The following is an 18972-nucleotide window of genomic DNA, read 5'->3' as shown; positions in this document are numbered from 1 at the left end:
CCCATCTCACTTGTCTCTGGTTCAGTACTCGGGCAGTTCTCCAGTATTCTAGATTTTTGTGGTCGGTCCGCACTTGGACCTTGTGCTGCGCCCCAATCAGCAAGTGTCGCCATCTCCGGAATGCTTCATGAATGGCGAATAGTTCTCGGTCGTATACGGTGTAGTTCCTTTCGGATTTGTTCAACTTCCACGAGAAGAAGGCACACGGTCTCCATTCCGACGTATCTTTTCCCGGCTGTAGAAGCACTGCCCCCACCGCTCTGTCTGAGGCGTCAGTCTCCACTCTCATTGGTTGCTGTAGATCCACGTGCAAAAGTTGTTCTTCCGACGCAAACGCCTTCTTTAATCTTTCGAACGCTCGCTGCGCCTCTTCTGTCCAGACAAATTTCTTCTTGCTGCTGAGACAATCAGTGATGGGTGCCGTTAAGTGGGCAAAGTTCTTGATGAACTTCCGATAGAAGTTTCCGAAACCCAGGAACCTTTGCACGTCCTTCTTAGTTTTCGGTGTCTTCCATTCCAGTACCGCTTGAACCTTGCTAGGATCCATGGTCAATCCCTTGTCTGACAACCGGTACCCCAGGAATTCCACCTCTCTGGTATGAAACTGACACTTCTCCAGTTTCACCCACAGCTGGTTTTCTTGCAGTCTGCTCAGTACCTCTCTTACATCTCGCACATGCTGCTCCTCATTCTCTGAGTACACCAGGACGTCATCTAAGAACGCTACGCAGTTCTTGTAAAGCAATGGTCCCAGGACGTGATTCATGAACGATTGAAAACAGGCCGAGCCCGCCTGTAGACCGAAGGGCATAACGAGGTACTCAAAGGCCCCCAAGGGGGTGAACATAGTGGTTTTCCACTCGTCTCCCTTTCTCATACGTATCAGGTTATACGCCCCCCTTAGGTCCAGCTTGGTAAAAATTTTCCCTTTCCTCACCCGGGTCAGAATGTCATCGATTCTGGGCATGGGGAAAGTCACTGGTTCTGACACCGCATTTAGGGCCCTGAAGTCCACGACCAATCTGGGTTTATTAGTATTTTTTTTTGTCCACAAAGAACACTGGGCTGCCCCCCACCGCTCGTGACTCTCTGATGAAACCTCGCTTGAGATTCTTGTCAATGAACTCCCTTAACTCCTGCATCTCTCTGTCTGACATTGCATACAGCTTGCCCACTGGCAATTGTGCTCCTGGGAGTAAGTTGATTTGACAGTCAAAGGGTCTGTGCGGGGGCAGTTTATCTGCTTCCCTTTCGCTGAAGACGTTAGCCAGGTCGGCGTATTGTCGTGGTACCTTCCCTTTGTCTGTTATTTCCACCCCTGCTAGCGTGGCCTGGGTTCCTACTTGGGCTTCCCTTTCCTTGCAGTGTGCCAGGCAATGCGCTAACCCAAATGAGACTACTCTCTGGTGCCATCCCACTAGCGGATCATGCAGCGCTAGCCAGCTCATCCCCAAAATAATGGGCGCTCCTCCCAAGGTGGCCACATTAAACGCTATCAGTTCTGTGTGCCTTGCCACCCTCATTATTATTGGGACAGTCTGCTGGTTCACTTCTCCTCCCAACAGCGCCCTCCCATCAATCGTGGTCACCTGCAAAGGGTTACTTAAAGGGATAGTCTGTATCTGGTGTTCGGCTGCAAACTCCTTACTCATAAAATTACAGGAGCTGCCTGAGTCCAATAGCACCTTAATCTTTAGTGGGTGCCCGTTTGGCAGCTCTAGCGACACCTCTATTACAAGCGCTGGTCTTGGGGTTTCCGGCGTGGGCACATTCACTGCTCCTTGGCCTGGCTGCTGTGCCCCGATGGTGGCAGCCAGGCGTTGGCTTTTACTTGCTCCTTAGCTCCCTCCTCCTCCCCCCCAACAGCTCCCGCCATCCCTTGCCATTCCTTTCTTTGCGGACAGACTCTGGCATAGTGACCTGGCTGTTGGCAGAGAAAACATTTCTTGGCGCTCTTTCCCTCCTTCTTCCGCCCTTCACTGGGGTTTGAAACTGCGCGCGCGCTGTTCCAATTTCCATCAGCTCTGCTGGCGGGGAATGCTGCTCGGGAATCTCTGGAATGCGGAAATCCCTCCAACGTCCCCCCTTCCCTTCCCGCTTCTCCAAGGCTCTCGCCTCCTGGCGTGCTCCTATGGCCAGCGCGGATTTAGTCAGCTGGTCCATAGACTCCGCCCTGGGCGCCCGGGAAAGTTCGTCCTTCACTGCCGAAGATAGTCCTTCTTCGAACAGCATTTGTATCGGTTCCGCCGACAAATCCCAACCCAATTTATGGATCAGCATGGTGAACTCAGTCCAGTACTCACGGACAGATCGGCTCCCTTGTTTACACCCCATTAACTGTCTGCGCACCACTCCCTGCTCAATCTCGCTGGAAAACATCAGATCCATGGCGCGAAAAAACTTCCTTGTGTCCTTTAGGGCGTCATTATTAGCTGCCATCAGGGGTCTCACCCAGTCTTTCGCCCCCCCTTCGAGATGGCCAATCACAAACGCTACCCTCGATTCCTCATCAGGAAAGTCATCAAACTGCAGATTGAGGGCATATTGCATCTCTGTCCTAAAGGCTTGATAGTTCCTGGGATCACCCCCAAACTTCTGCACCAATCCTGGCACCTTCCTTGAGAGTGGGCTGGCTTTTCCCTTTTCTGCATCCTGAGCCCTCCTCTCCTCGAGCCTAGCCGTTTGCAGCGCTAGCTGGACCTCCAACATCCTGTACCTTTCTTCCAGGCTTGGACCCGCTCCAGCTCCTCCCGCTTCTCTGGCTCCGGCTGGGTTGCTCATGATGCCTCTCCTTGCACAAGCTGCTTTCAGAGACTGTCGAATTGCTGTGATGGGATGATGAGCTGCTTTTGCGTAAAAGCTTAGTCCCTCAGAGTTTGCTCAGTTTAGCAAAGCTCTGTCTTTAGCGGAGCCCTTAAACATGGCTCCGTCAATCGCTGGCAGAATCCGACAGTGGGCATTTACGGAATTTACTCCAGCATAAAAGCTCCTTGACGGAAACGCGTCGTCTGGATTCACGGCGCGACAGTTTCCGGCGAGGAGTGGGTGTACCTATGGGAGGTCCTGAGACTTCTCCGCTGTTATCGCTAGAAGACTCCCTGAGCCATTCCTTGGCCTCCCTCTCTCTCTGATCTCCCATTCTCCCCCTGCTGGTGCCTTCCTCCGCTGCTGACTCTCTCCTGACTTCTGAGAGCCCCTCCACCTCCTGTCTTTCCGATGGCAGTTCCCTGACAACCTTTCTGGATAGACTTGCATTAAGGGCATTGAAAAGTATTGGGGAACAGACTTCTAGGACTCTTGAGCAACTCTAAGCTGTGACTTCTCTTGATTGTTTTGAATTGAAACCCTCCATGTGCTCTTCTTCTTTATGTTTGTAAGATAGTTTGCACTGCTTGCAGAGAATTAACTGGCCCACAGAAGTCACATAAGCATTTATTATTTGTGTGGCAGAGTGTAGCCAGCAGAGGGAGTGCAAGTTAACAAACAGCCCCCATTTGAAAACTCCATACGAATAAATTTTCATACTTCAGAAATATTTGCCTGCTTGCAAGGAACTGATGGAGCTGTAGTGAAGCAATTGAAAGGCAGGATAGCAGTGTTTTAAAATAATTTTGGTAACTCTGACTAGGAGAGTGAAGTGTGCTCTTGGATCCCTGGGGCATTGTAACTTTTGGTGGTGTTTCCAGACTCTGAAAAGAAATTGTTGCACTGTTGATTATGATGCACCACAAAAGTTGTTTTCCCAGCCAACCCCAAACAATTACATATACATGTATTTTTCGTTTATTCACCTCTCAAATTCTGTCCCATTTCTTAGTCTTCTTTCCAGTTCCTTTATAAGGGAGGTGCATTTTGAGTTCTCATATCCGTTCCCTCAAGACATGACTGCAATTCCCTTATCACACTGAGAGCTCTTGTTCACACATGAAACAATGATCAGAATTGAAGATTTTGGGTGTGGGAGCTGCTGCCATCTTTGGGGTACTTAGTGTGTATTAGTAAAATTAAGAATCCACTTTAATTTGAGTGCGTGAGATCTGTAAAACAGCACAAACAGGAGAGGCATGGTGCTTAAATGGGGCAATAAGAAGGACACCAGGCACTCAGCAGTACAGGAAACACAACAGACAGTAATTGTGAGGAGCGGTACAGAAAACTTCCCATTTGTGCGGGGGTTGTGTTCCAAGGAACTGCACATGTCAGTGGGGCGTATGTAAGCCTGTTCCACCTCCACCCTGCCCCCTATTTGTGCCACTTCTGGGTTCTTGGCAATGCACGTGTGCATGGTTGCATGTGACTTGCATGAATGGGGAGTTGCCTGTATGTTAAATCCCTTCTTTGGAAAGAGAGTTGTCTGTCTATCCATTTTGCTCTCACAACAATCCTGTGGTGTAGGTTAGGCTGAAAGATTGTTCATGGTCCAAGGTCATCCATTGAGCTTCATGGAGATTTGAACCCTGGTCTGCCAGGTTCTAGTCAAACACTAATAGCTACACCACACTCGCTGTGTTTATTCTGCAGTTATGCAGTTGTATTTTAAGGAATCTTTTGGAAGGAGAGGATGGTGTCTACGCAGAGAAATAGACCATGCCTGCACTAAATGCTGGACCTGTGTAGAATGCTTCCATGTGTTAGTGCTCCATCCATTGGTTTCCCCCCTCAATTGACAAACGTTTTTATGTTTATAGCAGAGCAAAATGTAAGAAAACGTTAGAGCTGGTACATACTCAGGGCTTAACCATCAAGCCTCATGTATTTGGAATGTGAGTTGGAAAAGCTCCAGGTCCAGCGTTTAGTGCAGGCATGGTCTATTTCTCTGCGTAGACACCATCTTCTCCTTCCAAAAGATTCCTTAAAATACAACTGCATAACTGCAGAATAAACACAGCGAGAGTGGTGTAGCTATTAGTGTTTGACTAGAACCTGGCAGACCAGGGTTCAAATCTCCATGAAGCTCAATGGATGACCTTGGACCATGAACAATCTTTCAGCCTAACCTACACCACAGGATTGTTGTGAGAGCGAAATGGATAGACAGATAACTTAAAACATCTTTCTTTGTAATATTCAGCTATTGTTGGCGAAATTAAAATGCAAGCATTTCCTTGCTGGAACAAAGATCAATCTAGTTCAGTAACAGAATTGCAGTACCGTATTTTTCGCTCTATAGGACGCACCTTGTTTTAGAGGGGGAGAACAAGAAAAAAAATTCTCCCCCTCTCTGCTCAGCGCCCCTTCAGCGAAGCGGCAGGATTCTCCTCCCGCTTCGCTGAAGGGGCGCTGCGCAGCTCACCGTCTCTGCTGAAGCCAGGAGAGTCTTGCTCTCCTGGCTTCAGCGAAAGCAACGCAAAGCCTCTGGAGTGCAGCGGGACCTCCCGCTGCACTCCGGAGGCTTCAGGCGGCTATCCCTGAAGCCTGGAGAGCAAGAGGGGTCGATGCGCACCAACCTCTCTTGCTCTCCAGGCTTCAGCGAAAGCAACACGAAGCCTCCGGAGCGCGGAGGGAGCGTTCCCTCTGCACTTCGGAGGCTTTGCGTTGCTATCGCTGAAGCCAAGGAGCCTGCATTCGCTCCATAAGATGCACACACATTTCCCCTTAATTTTTGGAGGGGGAAAAGTGCGTCTTATAGAGCGAAAAACACGGTAACTTTTTCTTTCTTTCTTTTTTTTAGTTTTGAACCCTGCTGGTCCCCAAAATGTCTAATTACAAAGGTAAGAGAGGCCTGGTCTATTACCTTTTGCTAGCTAGGGTTGCCATATTTTGAAGAGCAAAAACAAGGACACCTTTGCTGACTTCTACTTTTAACTATGGATCGCTATGACGAGACTTATTTTACATACCCATGAAAAAGAGGGCATGTCCTGGAAAAGGAGGACATATGGTAACCGTTATAGCCCCCTTAGCTACTGATTTTGGAAAAGTATAGAAGGCATGATTTGGTTGGTTGTAATTTTTTTATTATTATAAAATTATTTAAGTACCACATTTACAGGTATAGTACTCCCAAGAAAGCTCACAATATGCAGTTGCAATTGAAATTATTCAACTCCCATTGCAAATCAGGTTTATTATCAAAATTACAGACTTTTAGTTGCTTGCAATGAGCAAATCAAACAAAAGCAATTGAAATAGCTCAGCACAACGAATGCTTCAAGCTGTTTCCCCAATTTAGCTGAAATTGCAACTCATTTTTGTATTAGTTCCTACACAACAAGGTGAAATGCCAATTTTTATAAAACTATGAATGTCTTTCTTAACTTTGTCCCTGACTATTTCTTTCTTGCATCCCTGACTATTTCTTCTCTTGGATAGGTTTTAAAGATCTAAAACATTTTAAGTTTATTTTCATTTTGTTCACCTTTTTCTAATCAGCTAGCTTTAATTCTGTATAATTTTCCATTTGCAGTTACATCCCTCCTCCAGGGCATGATCAATCTGTATTTGAAGTGGGGGTGGGGAGGGGAAAGAGCTGTGGCCTCATTCGGACATGGCATCCTTAGAAAACACATTCCTCTTTCTGCTTGGAGATGTAGATTCAGAGACTGCCATTCTTCATTAGGGTTTTAATTATGTTTAGAAAGCAAGCTGAATGTTTGCTCAGTTGTCCCTGATCAGGAAATTCAAGAAACAGAAAGCCACCCACTGCTTGAATGAAAGAGGAAAGTGTCCTCAAGAGATGAACATAAGATGCCCAGCTCCAGATGCACTTTATAATGGCAAGAGAAGCAAAAGAGCCCCGCCATGGGAACATGTTCTGCGCTTTGAAGCTCTGGCTCCTTTTGCTGCTCTTTGGAAATGCACATGTGGATTGCTTCACATATTGGACATATTTGAACGATTATATGAAGAAACTCCCCCCCCCCCCGCCCTCTGATCAACCATAGTTTACCACTTTTGTCTGAACTTAGAAATTACAGTTCCTTGTTCCAAAATAAGCCACAACCATTCTATTATTATTAATTAATTTTTATACTGCCTTTTATTGAAAGATCACAGGTGTACAGCATAAAAAACCAAAATGCATAACAACAATACAAAATTTAACACACACTCCGGACACATTTTAGAAGCCATAAAAGGATCTTAAACCTACTTCAGATTGTGGCTTATTCTGAAACTGGCTTCCATACTTTCCTGGAATGGGGAACTATGGTTAATTGGAGGGTTACTGGTTTGATCACTCGTGCTGTGAAGAGAAGAGCAAGGGGGCTTCACAGGGGTGGGGTGAGGAGCAGAGCAAAAACATTATTCCTATCTCAGCTTAAGATTCTCCAAACCAGGGCATCATCTTCTCAGTCTTCTTAATTACCTTCCCAAAAGAAGGTCTATTAGCAACCAGTAAGTAGATTAGTTGGTCCAGGGTGGGTTTTGTAAAGGAGCAGTTGCCAGACCGCTTCTTTCCAAGCACCAGCCACTTTCTCCCTCATTCATGGCAACTTAGGCCTCCCCAGTCTGTTTCCTGAATGTGAGATCGGCCCTGCGCAGGATGAGTATCTGGAACAGTTGTTAAATTGTCTCTTCCACCACCTTCCCACAGCCAGTCTGGACTAATTTCCTTTGCAGGGATGGTTAGACCAGTGTGCAGTGCTCCACTGAATTGCTGCATTCTGGTCAGGATTCGAAGGAAGCCCTCAAGCTGTGTTGTTGAACTTTCACCAGAGGACATTGCAATGTCAGCTCAAGACTTAGCCCTAAACAGGAGAACCTTCCGCATAGAGATCTTGCAATGTGTGAAGCAACCCTAGATGCCTTTTTTTATTCCAGCCTAGAGGGGTGGATGATGTATCTTAATGGAAGATGTGCATGCCATGAACACTGTTCTGTTCATTGCTGGTCTGGAGCTGCTGTCACAAAAGCTGATGCACAAGTGTCTGTTTCTGGGATGAAATCTGTTGGATGATATCCTGTGTTGTGAGATGGGGAAGCTAAACAAATTCATCTTCCAGACAAATGCAGAAAAAAAGTATTTTATGTATTCAGTATTTTTTGTAATGTCCAAACCCTTAACATGTGGAATATGCTATGTACCAGAATCATAGAACTGTAGAGTTGAGAGGGACTGCAAGGGACATCTGGTCCACCTCCTGCAATGAAAGAATCTTAGCTAAAGCATTGGGGACAGACGGCCATCTAACTTGAAGCCATGGGTTCAAGTCCCACCCTCCAGAGCAGGAGAAAGCAAGCTTGCTCCAATTAATGGAGAAATTGTGGTGGGTCGGGGGATAGTATTAAAAGGTACAGGATATTTAGTAGCGTCTGGATGCTGCTGAGAATGTTGCTTATAACTCAACATTAACGGCAGTGAAAGTTCTCACCCTCATTCTCTCCAAGGAGTAACATCATTCCCTTTTAATACTATTTGTGGATGAAGTATGCTTGGTCCTCTGAGGAATGCTGGCAGCTGGAACTGTTGGGATTAACGCCTGCCTCTTGACAGCATTATTGCTCTTGACAGTTCAAGAAGGACACAGACAAACTGGAACGTGTCCAGAGGAGGGCAACCAAAATGGTCAAAGGCCTGGAAACGATGCCTTATGAAGAACGGCTAAGGGAGCTGGGCATGTTTAGCCTGGAGAAGAGGAGGTTAAGGGGTGATATGATAGCCATGTTCAAATATATAAAAGGATGTCACATAGAGGAGGAAGAAAGGTTGTTTTCTGCTGCTCCAGAGAAGCGGACACGGAGCAATGGTTCCAAACTACAAGAAAGAAGATTCCACCTAAACATTAGGAAGAACTTCCTGACAGTAAGAGCTGTTCGACAGTGGAATTTGCTGCCAAGGAGGGTGGTGGAGTCTCCTTCTTTGGAGGTCTTTAAGCAGAGGCTTGACAACCATATGTCAGGAGTGCTCTGATGGTGTTTCCTGCTTGGCAGGGGGTTGGACTCGATGGCCCTTGTAGTCTCTTCCAACTCTATGATTCTATGATTTTCAAACAAATGTCAAATCCTTTAAACCTAGCAACAGGGTGGTGCTCTCTCTTTTGTCTGAGGGATAAGGGAGCAAGGGAAAGAGAAGAATGTGCTGATTCCTAATCCATTGCTTTCCACTAAAGCTCTGTTTTCTGGAAAGAGCCAATATCACCTCTCCCCTCAAATAATATATTAGCAACCTAATTCTAAAATTAATAATCAGAACATCAGCATTAATGTTGCTGCCCTTTGGGGCTGTTGTTTTTAATGTAAACATTCACAGCAATGTTAACATTTTAAAGGTATTTTTAATTTTCAAAATGGTCTGCTTTTGACCATACAAAAAGTTGTAGCAGCTTTTGTCACCGTGATGCATGATGCATGTTCTTACGCCATTTGCATGCTTGCTTTTATATTTTTCAACAGATATTAGACTGCTTATGATGACTTAACTCACATTTGAAATATTGTTTGAAATATGAAAGATACAAAATTTGAATGCTAAAATTTATTTCCTTGTTGTCACTGGGTTGCATTCAACAACTTCATAGTCAAAATAAACCCAATCCAATCTATGTAGAGTCCATTGATAACAGTGAGTATTCTGAGTGGGACTTTGCTGGACACATTCCAGTAAATCCTAAGTGATTCCCCCAGGAGTGACGTTATTTTAAACATTCTGAAAAGCAAAGAGGGTGGATTCAGTTCTCCAAATGCAACTTAGAAGCATAGAATCACATGATGTGTAAGATTTTTCTTATTTATTTATTAAATTTGTATACCACCCTCTCTCTACCTGTAGATCTCAGAGTGGTTCACAACCTGCCACCCTTGGACTGCTGCTCTGGATTTCTGATCAGATGCCAAAGTGTGGTTAAGATTTCTGTCCACCATTTGGCAGGAGAGCACAGTGGTCATAAATTACTGTTTGTGAATGTTTATCTACCTTCTAATTATTAACAGCGTCTAAAGTATTCTTACTTCTGATTGAATTGCTATTATTGAAAGGAGTGTCAAAAAGACATGTTTTCATGAAGGGCCATTTCACATGGTAGTTTTGTTTAGCATGTACGTCCTAAAAACAAGTGAAAGGGACAAATGGATGTTTTGAAAGAAATGTACATATGCTGACATAAAAGATGTGTGCAGATAGCAAAAAAGCTAGAATTTGTTGTGTATACAACATTCATTTACACTGAATTGCATTTGCCATTTTACTGCTCTTTCCCAGAGTTTAGAGAGCTCTTTTTACACTACTTCATCCACCTGCCAAGGTGCGCCATCGCTCCCTGAAAGAAATCCCAGGGCTGGGGACTTCCGGGTTAGCGCCTCTGGCAATGGCGGAACTCCTCCGAATGGGAGGAACTTGCTCCGTGAAAAGTAGAGTCTGAACCGCCACAGTGAAGGCGGAGACCCACTGTAATCACAGGCGGAAGAAGCCTGTGAACTTGGGATTCGGCTGGCACCCTTTGCGCCTCCCCTACTCGCGGGGAAACCCTGTTCTGGGGATCCGGAGTGACGTGGGGTGAGCGGCGCCGTGCTTTGAATCAACCGCTTCTTTCACGGAGTGAAGCCGCATTGCTGCTGCCGGAGGGCACTGACTTTTTTCTGTGGACAATTGGACTTTAAACAACAACCCGTGAATAGTACGGAAAATTGGATTTTTAAATACCTTAATTTGACACTGAACAGGGAAGGTTCAAAACAGGAAGTCCACCTTCCCCTTTTGTAGATAGACTGACACAAAGAGCTTACAAGTTAAGGTCTTGGAAAACCTTATGTAAAGGATTAAACTTCCATCGATTGAAATTATTAGACCCCCCCCCCCTTGGAAGCAGGAGAAGAGGGGGGAAATTTTGGACCGTGTATCCTGCAGGAGAGAGTGATTAGAATTAAATTCCCACTGCTCTGAACCTGGGAACAGACTGACAGTGATTGATGTTTTGGGTGAGTTCATTGACAGCGAAGAGAACGGATGTTGACAGTTGGTTGAATATTGTTTCCATTGTCCGCTTCTGCGTTTAAAAGGGAGGAAAAGTAACTGAAAATTGAAACCAACTTTACTTTTTGAACTTTCTTTGAAAGGATTGATACAAGTGGAGACTGTTTCCCTCTAGAGGGAGCTTTTGAAACTGTTACAAGAGTGGAGCTGAGAAATCTCCAGCTGCTTGATAAGAAGTGTGGGAACTAGAGATTGACCTTGGACATTTGAGAATGTCGACAGGAGAAGCCTTAGTAACTGCATTTTGCAAGACAAATTATCTGCTGGAACAGCTTCATAAAAAATTGGATGTTATGATTACTAAAACTGACATTTTGGGACCAAAAGTGAGCACCAATACAGAAATTACTCAGGATTTGACACAGGAATCTATTTTAGCAGGACAAATTGCTGAATATGAGAAGGAGAAAGTTGCTGTTGTTGAACCTAAAGCAATACAAGGGGGAGCTTCAGTCTTACAGAGGCAAACCGAAGACTATAAGTTGAAGTCCTTTATGATTGAAACTAGAAAAAGTCAGACTTTGAAGATCGGAGCCTGGCCTGGACTGGAAAAGGAAAGTTGGAATCATAGAATCATAGAGTTGGAAGAGACCACAAGGGCCATCGAGTCCAACCCCCTGCCAAGCAGGAAACACCATCAGAGCACTCCTGACATATGGTTGTCAAGCCTCTGCTTAAAGACCTCCAAAGAAGGAGACTCCACCACACTCCTTGGCAGCAAATTCCACTGTCGAACAGCTCTTACTGACAGGAAGTTCTTTCTAATGTTTAGGTGGAATCTTCTTTCTTGTAGTTTGGAACCACTGCTCTGTGTCCGCTTCTCTGGAGCAGCAGAAAACAACCTTTCTCCCTCCTCTATGTGACATCCTTTTATATATTTGAACATGGCTATCATATCACCCCTTAACCTTCTCTTCTCCAGGCTAAACATGCCCAGCTCCCTTAGCCGTTCCTCATAAGGCATCATTTCCAGGCCTTTGACCATTTTGGTTGCCCTCCTCTGCACACGTTCCAGTTTGTTCGTGTCCTTCTTGAACTGTGGTGCCCAGAACTGGACACAGTACTCCAGGTGAAAGATCCCTCTATGCAGGGATTAACTGACTTTTGGAATATGGACTTGGGTCAGAAGGAGATTGGAGCTCGGGGGGCCTTTAGAGTTGGAGGAATTTTAAAATATGCCCTGAAATACTTTATGGATCCTAGCTTTAATTATGGAAATTTGGCTGACCTGTCGAGAGGGAGTGGAGGTGTTGTTGGATTGGAGTTTCCTCGAGATCTGCTCTTTAGCATCAAAGAATATGAAGAAGAACTGCAGAAGGGATGTGGAAAAGAGTTAAGAGCCTCAGACATAAGATCTCCAGGTTGATGGACTGTATGGAGTGGACGGAATTGTCTGTCAGAGTCCGAGACCAGGGAGAGGAGATGGTGGAAGAAAATTGGAAGATTTAAAGTCTATATATAGAAATATTGTAAAATTAATGAGTGACAGGAAAATGTTGGAATGAATTTTTATGGCCTTAGTAGAAATGCTATAAGGAGTTAAGTTTAAATAAGTATACCAATTTTAATGGAAATAAGATTAAAAATATGTTAAGACATTTATATGATAGATAATGGAGAAAGATGGAAAGGAATTGCTAGAACAATTAATGGAAGTGGAATACAAAGAGGGAGGTGCGAGGAGGTTGATGATATAAGGGAATGAAAGTTAGAATATGGAAAAGGAATGATGTATGTTTTTAAATTGTTTTTGTTTTGTTTTGTTTAGCTTATTATGTTGGGTGAGGTGTTGAGGTTGTGTTTTGTATATTTTATTGTATTGTTTTATTTTTTCTTGTTCTTGTTCTCTTTTTTGTTTCTCTCTTTTCTTTTTCCTTTTTAAAAAGCAATAAATATTATTTTTTTAGAAAAAGAAAAAAAAAACTAAAAACAAAACAAAACCAGGGCTGGGTTGCATCCATCTCTTTTTCATATCTTTGGTTCTCCTGTGGCTTTAGGCCTAGTGGTTGGTGTGCGTTACTAAAACAGGAAATTAACAGTGCACCAGCAAGACCCACTGAAGTCACAGCTAACTTGCCCCATGCAGTTTTTAGTTATTAAACTGTATGTTACTTTATAGTTCCTTCAGTATCATAAACGAGCCCTATATATTGAATCCTTGGCAATTAGCAAATGTATAATTCAGTTACTTAAAAGGCAGGCAATATATTGATTAAATTATGTACTGTGACAGTGCATATATTTTAAAATTGTTCTTTTTAAAGTTTATCCTAGCTTTATGGTAACTGAATTTTTGGCCATTGGTCACAGCTGTATCTTAAGCCCACTGCCTCATCCACAGGGAAAGGGCTGAGGCTCAGTGGGACAGCTTGTGATTTTTTTTCAATTCAAAAGTTCAATCTTTGGCATTTCCAGCTGGAAAGCTGGAAAAGGCTTTTGTCTGACATCATGAAGAGCTTCAGCTTACCTTGGAGGTAAGATGAAATATTCACTTGCAGTGATAAGCTGAAAGATGGGAGCATGGGGGTGGTGGCCAAGGAAGCCCCACAGATTGGTTTCTTAATCTTCAGGGGTTTGGATATGTTTCTTAACGTGCTGAAGGCAGAGAGTTACCACTGCAGATATGAGGCAGCAAAAGGTTGTAGCTGGTCTCTCCTGAATTGCTTTTAACAAGCTTTGCTGCATCTTCTGTACTCAGCAGTTGCCTGGCAGCATTCCTCATGGAGAATGGCCCAGTAGGAATGGCAGTGTTAGGACATAGCATTGTTCCCAGGGGATATCTTTGATAGGGGGCAGGTTTTTTTATTTCTTTATAAAGAATGCCCCTGGGATGGCACTGCAGCATGATGCAGCATTCCCAATGCTCCATGCTCAATGAGGAACACTGCCCTGTAGCAGCTGACACTTTTTGTCATGGTGTCACAGCTTGAAGCAAATCTTTTTTTAAGAAAGACCAGCTGCAGCCCTCTGTCGCTTCAATATCTACAATACTGAGCTCCCATGAAAAATTAAAGAAATCCCCCACCCCCTCTGTCCCTTCCCCTCCACTCTTTGGTGGGTAGAGCTGTCCTGCTCTCTATCCTGGTTTTGTTTCAACCATACTTCAGTATGATGGCAGCAAATTGTGATTATTGTTAACCAAGAATGGTCAGCCCTGGTGAATGCTAAACATTAGGTTGTCTGATTCGGATGTGAAAGTTGCATATGATTAGAGCAGGGGTATCCAGCATACTGCCCTCTAGATATTACTGGACTCCCATAAGCTTCAGCTAGCCTGATGGGATGATGGGTGTTGTGGTTCAGCATTATCTGGTGGTGCAATGGCTTCCTCTGGGTTAGAGCAAATCTGAAGGAATGCTGGGAATCCATGCGGGAGAAAAGGAGAAGGGGACAGAGTTTGTGGCACATTTTAGTCATGGTTTGAACCCTGGGAAGTGTGACGTCTGAATGGAGACATTCTGCTGCCTGTGCCTCCCTAAGCATAGGCAAATTGGAAATGGATGGTTCAGTTTGTCTTGTCCAGGGCCTGAGAAAAAATGGAAGCAGGAGGGAAGGAAACAAAGGCTGTGATGAAAAAACGCCCAGAAACTCCAGAAGACGTGAAGCAAATAGCTTTATTTTGTTACTGTCCTGGTTTAAAAGAGGAAAGTTAACAGTCTGCTTTTTGCTCTCAAACTATACTGTCCTATCAAGAAAGGCTGTGGTGACTGTGAGGGCCAATGAATGAATACCGATTTTAATCTCTGGAATACAGATTTTAGCTGAAGGAGTGTTATTTTTAATGTAAATAAGTTTATAGGGAATTTTTAATTACATCCACTTCTTCATGCAGAGGTGGCATATGTTGCTGTTGTTCACTTTGCTGTCTGGTCTTTGACTGCAATATAGACGATAGATAGATAGATAGATAGATAGAGAGAGAGAGAGAGAGAGAGAGAGTCTGTCCTACCTTTTGAGCCCTATTGTTGGTCTTTGCTGGATGGTAATAGAACATGTGTGGAATGTGGAATGATGTCACAAACTGACAATACCATAGTTTTTTAAAGTAATGTAGAACTCCCACTAGAAGCTTCATAGGAGATTGCTCGGCATATATCATCCTAAAGATTCCACATGGAAAAAAAGAGATGGTAGGCAGAGGCTTATATTCAAATCCTTTTTATATTTGCTAAAATATGCAAACAGATGTCATTATATAGACATCTTGTGGACTTGAAGATGGTACATTTAAGACTGAATTTATTAGTTTTGTCTGTCATGTTTTTATTTGCTTATAACATTTTGTCTTTAAGTTGGACACTTTGAATGCTGGATTTGGTAGAAATGTGTGAGTACCTTTATTCAATCATATACATGAGAACTACAGAAATTATTTGAAAGCCTTAGCCAAAATAGCCACCTTGGGGCATCTTTGTACAGAGTGACAGGATAGGAATACTTCAGCTAATAACGACTTTTCTTTATGAAGACTTGCTGTATGAAATTCCTTGGTCTTTAAAGTCAAAAATAATTCTCTATAACCTGGTTAACATGACTGCTTTTGTAATGAGCTTTATACATGAAGGTCGTTAACTATATGTACTAGAAATAGTATCGTGAATGAAAGGCAGATGATGAGATTTTGCTCTCCATCAAAAGGACAACAATAATACATATACAATATTTGAAAGCCTATGTGTTATATTGCCCCCCCCCCATGAAGGAAATTGTTTTCATGCAAGAGCAAGAAAAATTGTATCTGGGAGCAATGGAGGAGTGTGGAACACAATTAAAAATTCTACCTTTGAAAATGTGTTTCCCCACATGTTGGATTTTTATTCATTCATCACTCCATGTCTGTGCTGCTCCCATTACACAAGTAATTGAGGTTGTTCCTTTGCAACAAGAGAGCTACATATCTGTGCTAATTCCTTTTACCAAATAGCATTTGTCACAGACCATCAGAGGAATAAATTGAATTTCAGACAAACCTAGATTCCCTGTGAAATATTTCCATACAGATGCTTTCAAACTACAAAAATATGTACAAGCAAATACAAATAATGTATGTTTGTGAAATTAGGCAGAAAAGTGATCGCGTGTGTCTTGGAGCTCTCTTAGCCATGGGCTGGGCTGCTTTGATTTCACAGCATGCCACATTTGCCAAATCCTTATAATTGCTGAAGGGGAAGGGTCAGTTATTACATTTTCCTGAACACTGACAAGGAAGAGTATTTTCCAAAGACTAGCAATCAGAGTCAATTGGTATAAGGAAAGTAAAAGTTCAGTTGGACTAAGCAATCAGCAAGCAAGCAATCAATAAATGTCATGTATAGACATTGGAGAAATAAAACCTTGAGAGCTTTTGGTGGGAGGGGTCACAGGGGCAGGGGGAGGTGACTGTAGGATGTTGGTTTGGAAAAAACCCTGTCCGAATTATGAATTGTTTTTGTGCGGTCACTAGAGAAGTTCTGCAAGAAGCCAGGAACACCAGAGGCCAAGCCATCCATCAGGGTCTGAGCTCAGAGCCAGGAGTGCTTAGAAAGCACTTCCTGCTATGTGCCGTGAGCAAATATTGGGAGAGAGCGCTACATTTCCCTGCAATGTTGTATGTCTTTATTTGCAAAGCCATGTGATACCTAATACTTCTCTTGTCGATGGAAAATTACAGGAAGGCATTTGAATATAATTTTATATGTATTTAGGAGAGAGGAGAGCATCTCATAGAAATATGATGCCTGCAGCAAGACTACTTTTTGTGGCCATTTGAATGATTAATCTGTGTCCTTTAATTTAGTCCTCTTGTAAAAATGGGTTTCACTCTTTTACATTTGTTAGGGTAAACCTCTGAATTAAGCAGCCATTGCCAGAAAAGCTTTCCATAAGGTTTCACACCAGGTTCCCCCTAAAATAGTTTAGTGTCAGACCTCGTGATATAAAATATGTTATCAAATTATTGACTTTCTGCTCTTCCCCATTGAAGCCAGAGGCTGGGATTGGCGCATCTAGTGACAAATGTCTGCTTCTCTCATGGGCTTGTTGCAGGGCCTGGGATTTTTTCCCTTATTGTAAAATGGGAATAAGTATGATGTATCTCACATTATTCTGAATGCATTAAAGATGCTAAAATGCTCTAGGAACTAAAAACATCATAAAGTTAATAGTAGTTTGGTGAGAAACAGTACTTTGAAAGATGTCTACAATTTAACTTCTTGTCCTAGGGTGGCGTGCAGGCCGTGGTCTAGTTGCAAAAGCTCTGCAGAGCTCTCAGTTCAGGCCTCGGGCAGGAGCAGCCTGCTCCTCCCTGGATAGGCTGGGGGGGGGGGAGAGGAAGAAGGGGGTGGTCCTCCTCTGGCCCCTCTCACTGCTGACATTAGCTCTATCCACAATAATGTATTACCTTCAGGGGAATGTGACTCTCAACAGAAAACAGGTTGCCCACCCCTGATTTAAATTAAGATATTACACTTGATCTTAGCCAAAAGGCCGAGAAGCCTTTATAAGATGGAAGCAAAATCCTGTGTTCAGTCCTGGGCACTTCTTACATATGATTATGCATATGACTGCTTGTTGGATTGCTCTCTCTCTTGCTACTTTTTCATTTGTAGCTGCTTCTACTTAATATCTGGTTTTGAGATGGGAAGCTTTGGTGCCTGCTTATATCCTTCTGCGTAGCTTCTTTACAGAATTTGTATGGAACAAATGGTACTCTTGAGTCACAGAAGCCTTTTGATAGCTGATTAAAATCAAGTTGGACATTATGCATGTGTGTATGTTTTACAATGCATACTCAAGGTGATACTGCTTATTTTCATTTTAATTCAGCATTAAGACAGCTCTGTTGCATATATTAAAGTATGCATTCCTAAGTTTAAAATTTTAATTAGCCATGACTTGAAAATAGTGTTGGTATGTTTGGATGAATTAGGTTGTTTTCAGGTGTCTAACCAAGGACTCTTCACACAACCTGGCTCATTGGATGGTATTCTTCTAATGAGTTTCATCAGTGCAAGGATTTCCAGTTGTGCAACAAGGCCTCTCTTTGTGTGGGCCCTCTGCCACCCCCAAATCAGCTCTAGAAGGTGGGGGAAACTCCTAGAACTGATTTAGGGGGTGCACAGAGGGAGGGGGGAAACATCTTCTTGCACTAGGAGAAATCCTTGCACTGAAAGAATGTTCACCTTAGCACAGTGTTGGATTTTACCCATTATTTCTTCTAGGCTACAAATGACTGGCGTTGATTCCTTCAGATGTGTCAAATACACTGTTTAAAAGATTTATATCCTGCTTTTCCGCTATTACTGTACAGTACTCATTTGAGACCACAAAGCATACATACATCAAGTGATGCTATAAATCCCAGCTGCTCTTGGATGTCAATTTCAATTAAATTTAGAGGACGTGAAAGTGCTATGTAAAAAGTCCCTTGAAGTCTACTCAGGTGCCAGTATCATGAGACATTTATGAAAATTACAGACCTTTCCCTGGATCCAAGTTGACCAATTTGTTACTGAAGGTGTTTGTATGTGGAGACATCATAATAAATACCACAGCTGCCTTAAAGTGCAGAGACATAAGTGAATGTGAACATTCAGTGCAAATACAGAAACTTTGAGTGTGCATATTTTAAATTTGTGAATTTTGTAAAATTATTTTGATGGCAGCTATTTCCTAAAGTTGATTTTAGCTGAAGTGTGTTTATTCTTTTTTTTTAAAATGGGATTGCCTTTGCCCACACAATTGCTAAAGTTAGTTTGCAGTTATTCTTGGTCTGTGGCATGAATTTATGGGGTACACACGACCACATTTTCACTCAGTGTTCCCTGAGATGTGATTATCATGGAAGAGGAAATAAAAACCATCTTTTGACTTCCTTCAGTGAGTCCAAAAGTGCCTTGCCCCTCTGCTTATGCTCTCGTATCCTCCTCCTCTCTCTATTGAAAGGCTGGTAGCTAATATATAGATTGGAGAGAGAGAGAGAGAGCACACTCTTATTGACTTCTGCCCATGCCCAGGGAACCCTCAGAGCCTGGCAGTGATGACCTGTCTAAGATGCACACCTTGGCTGGGAAGGTCTCTCC

The 18972-nt window shown here is 43.3% G+C and overlaps 1 protein-coding gene and 1 long non-coding RNA gene across 11 annotated transcripts in view; one reads left to right on the top strand and one right to left on the bottom strand.

Annotated features, from left to right (window-relative positions):
* The window catches only part of APBA1 (amyloid beta precursor protein binding family A member 1), a 119226-nt gene that overhangs the window by 56850 nt on the left and 43404 nt on the right, over window positions 1-18972 (top strand). For 4 of the 10 annotated variants that reach the window (XM_081880954.1, XM_081880962.1, XM_081880961.1 and 1 more), the window contains exon 1: window positions 14936-15042. The exons of 3 other annotated variants lie outside the window; for them this stretch is intronic. The gene's annotated coding sequence lies outside the window, so the exon portion shown is untranslated. Of the gene's footprint in view, window positions 1-5671; window positions 5712-14935; window positions 15043-16353; window positions 16500-18972 lie in introns of those variants that run through there. 3 more of the 10 variants (XM_081880956.1, XM_081880955.1, XM_081880960.1) reach the window with 3 other exon arrangements.
* Window positions 9404-14888, bottom strand: LOC309352557. The gene is made up of 3 exons (XR_014161371.1): window positions 14862-14888; window positions 9892-9985; window positions 9404-9589 (listed from the first exon to the last, which is right to left on the bottom strand). It is a non-coding gene; the product is annotated as an uncharacterized lncRNA (long non-coding RNA).

This window comes from Podarcis erhardii (genome assembly GCF_964252035.2).
Source record: "Podarcis erhardii genome assembly, chromosome: 11".
Lineage (NCBI taxonomy): Eukaryota > Metazoa > Chordata > Lepidosauria > Squamata > Lacertidae > Podarcis > Podarcis erhardii.
The sequence above is the reverse complement of the archived record's forward strand: the minus strand, read 5'-3'. Positions and strand labels throughout refer to the sequence as shown.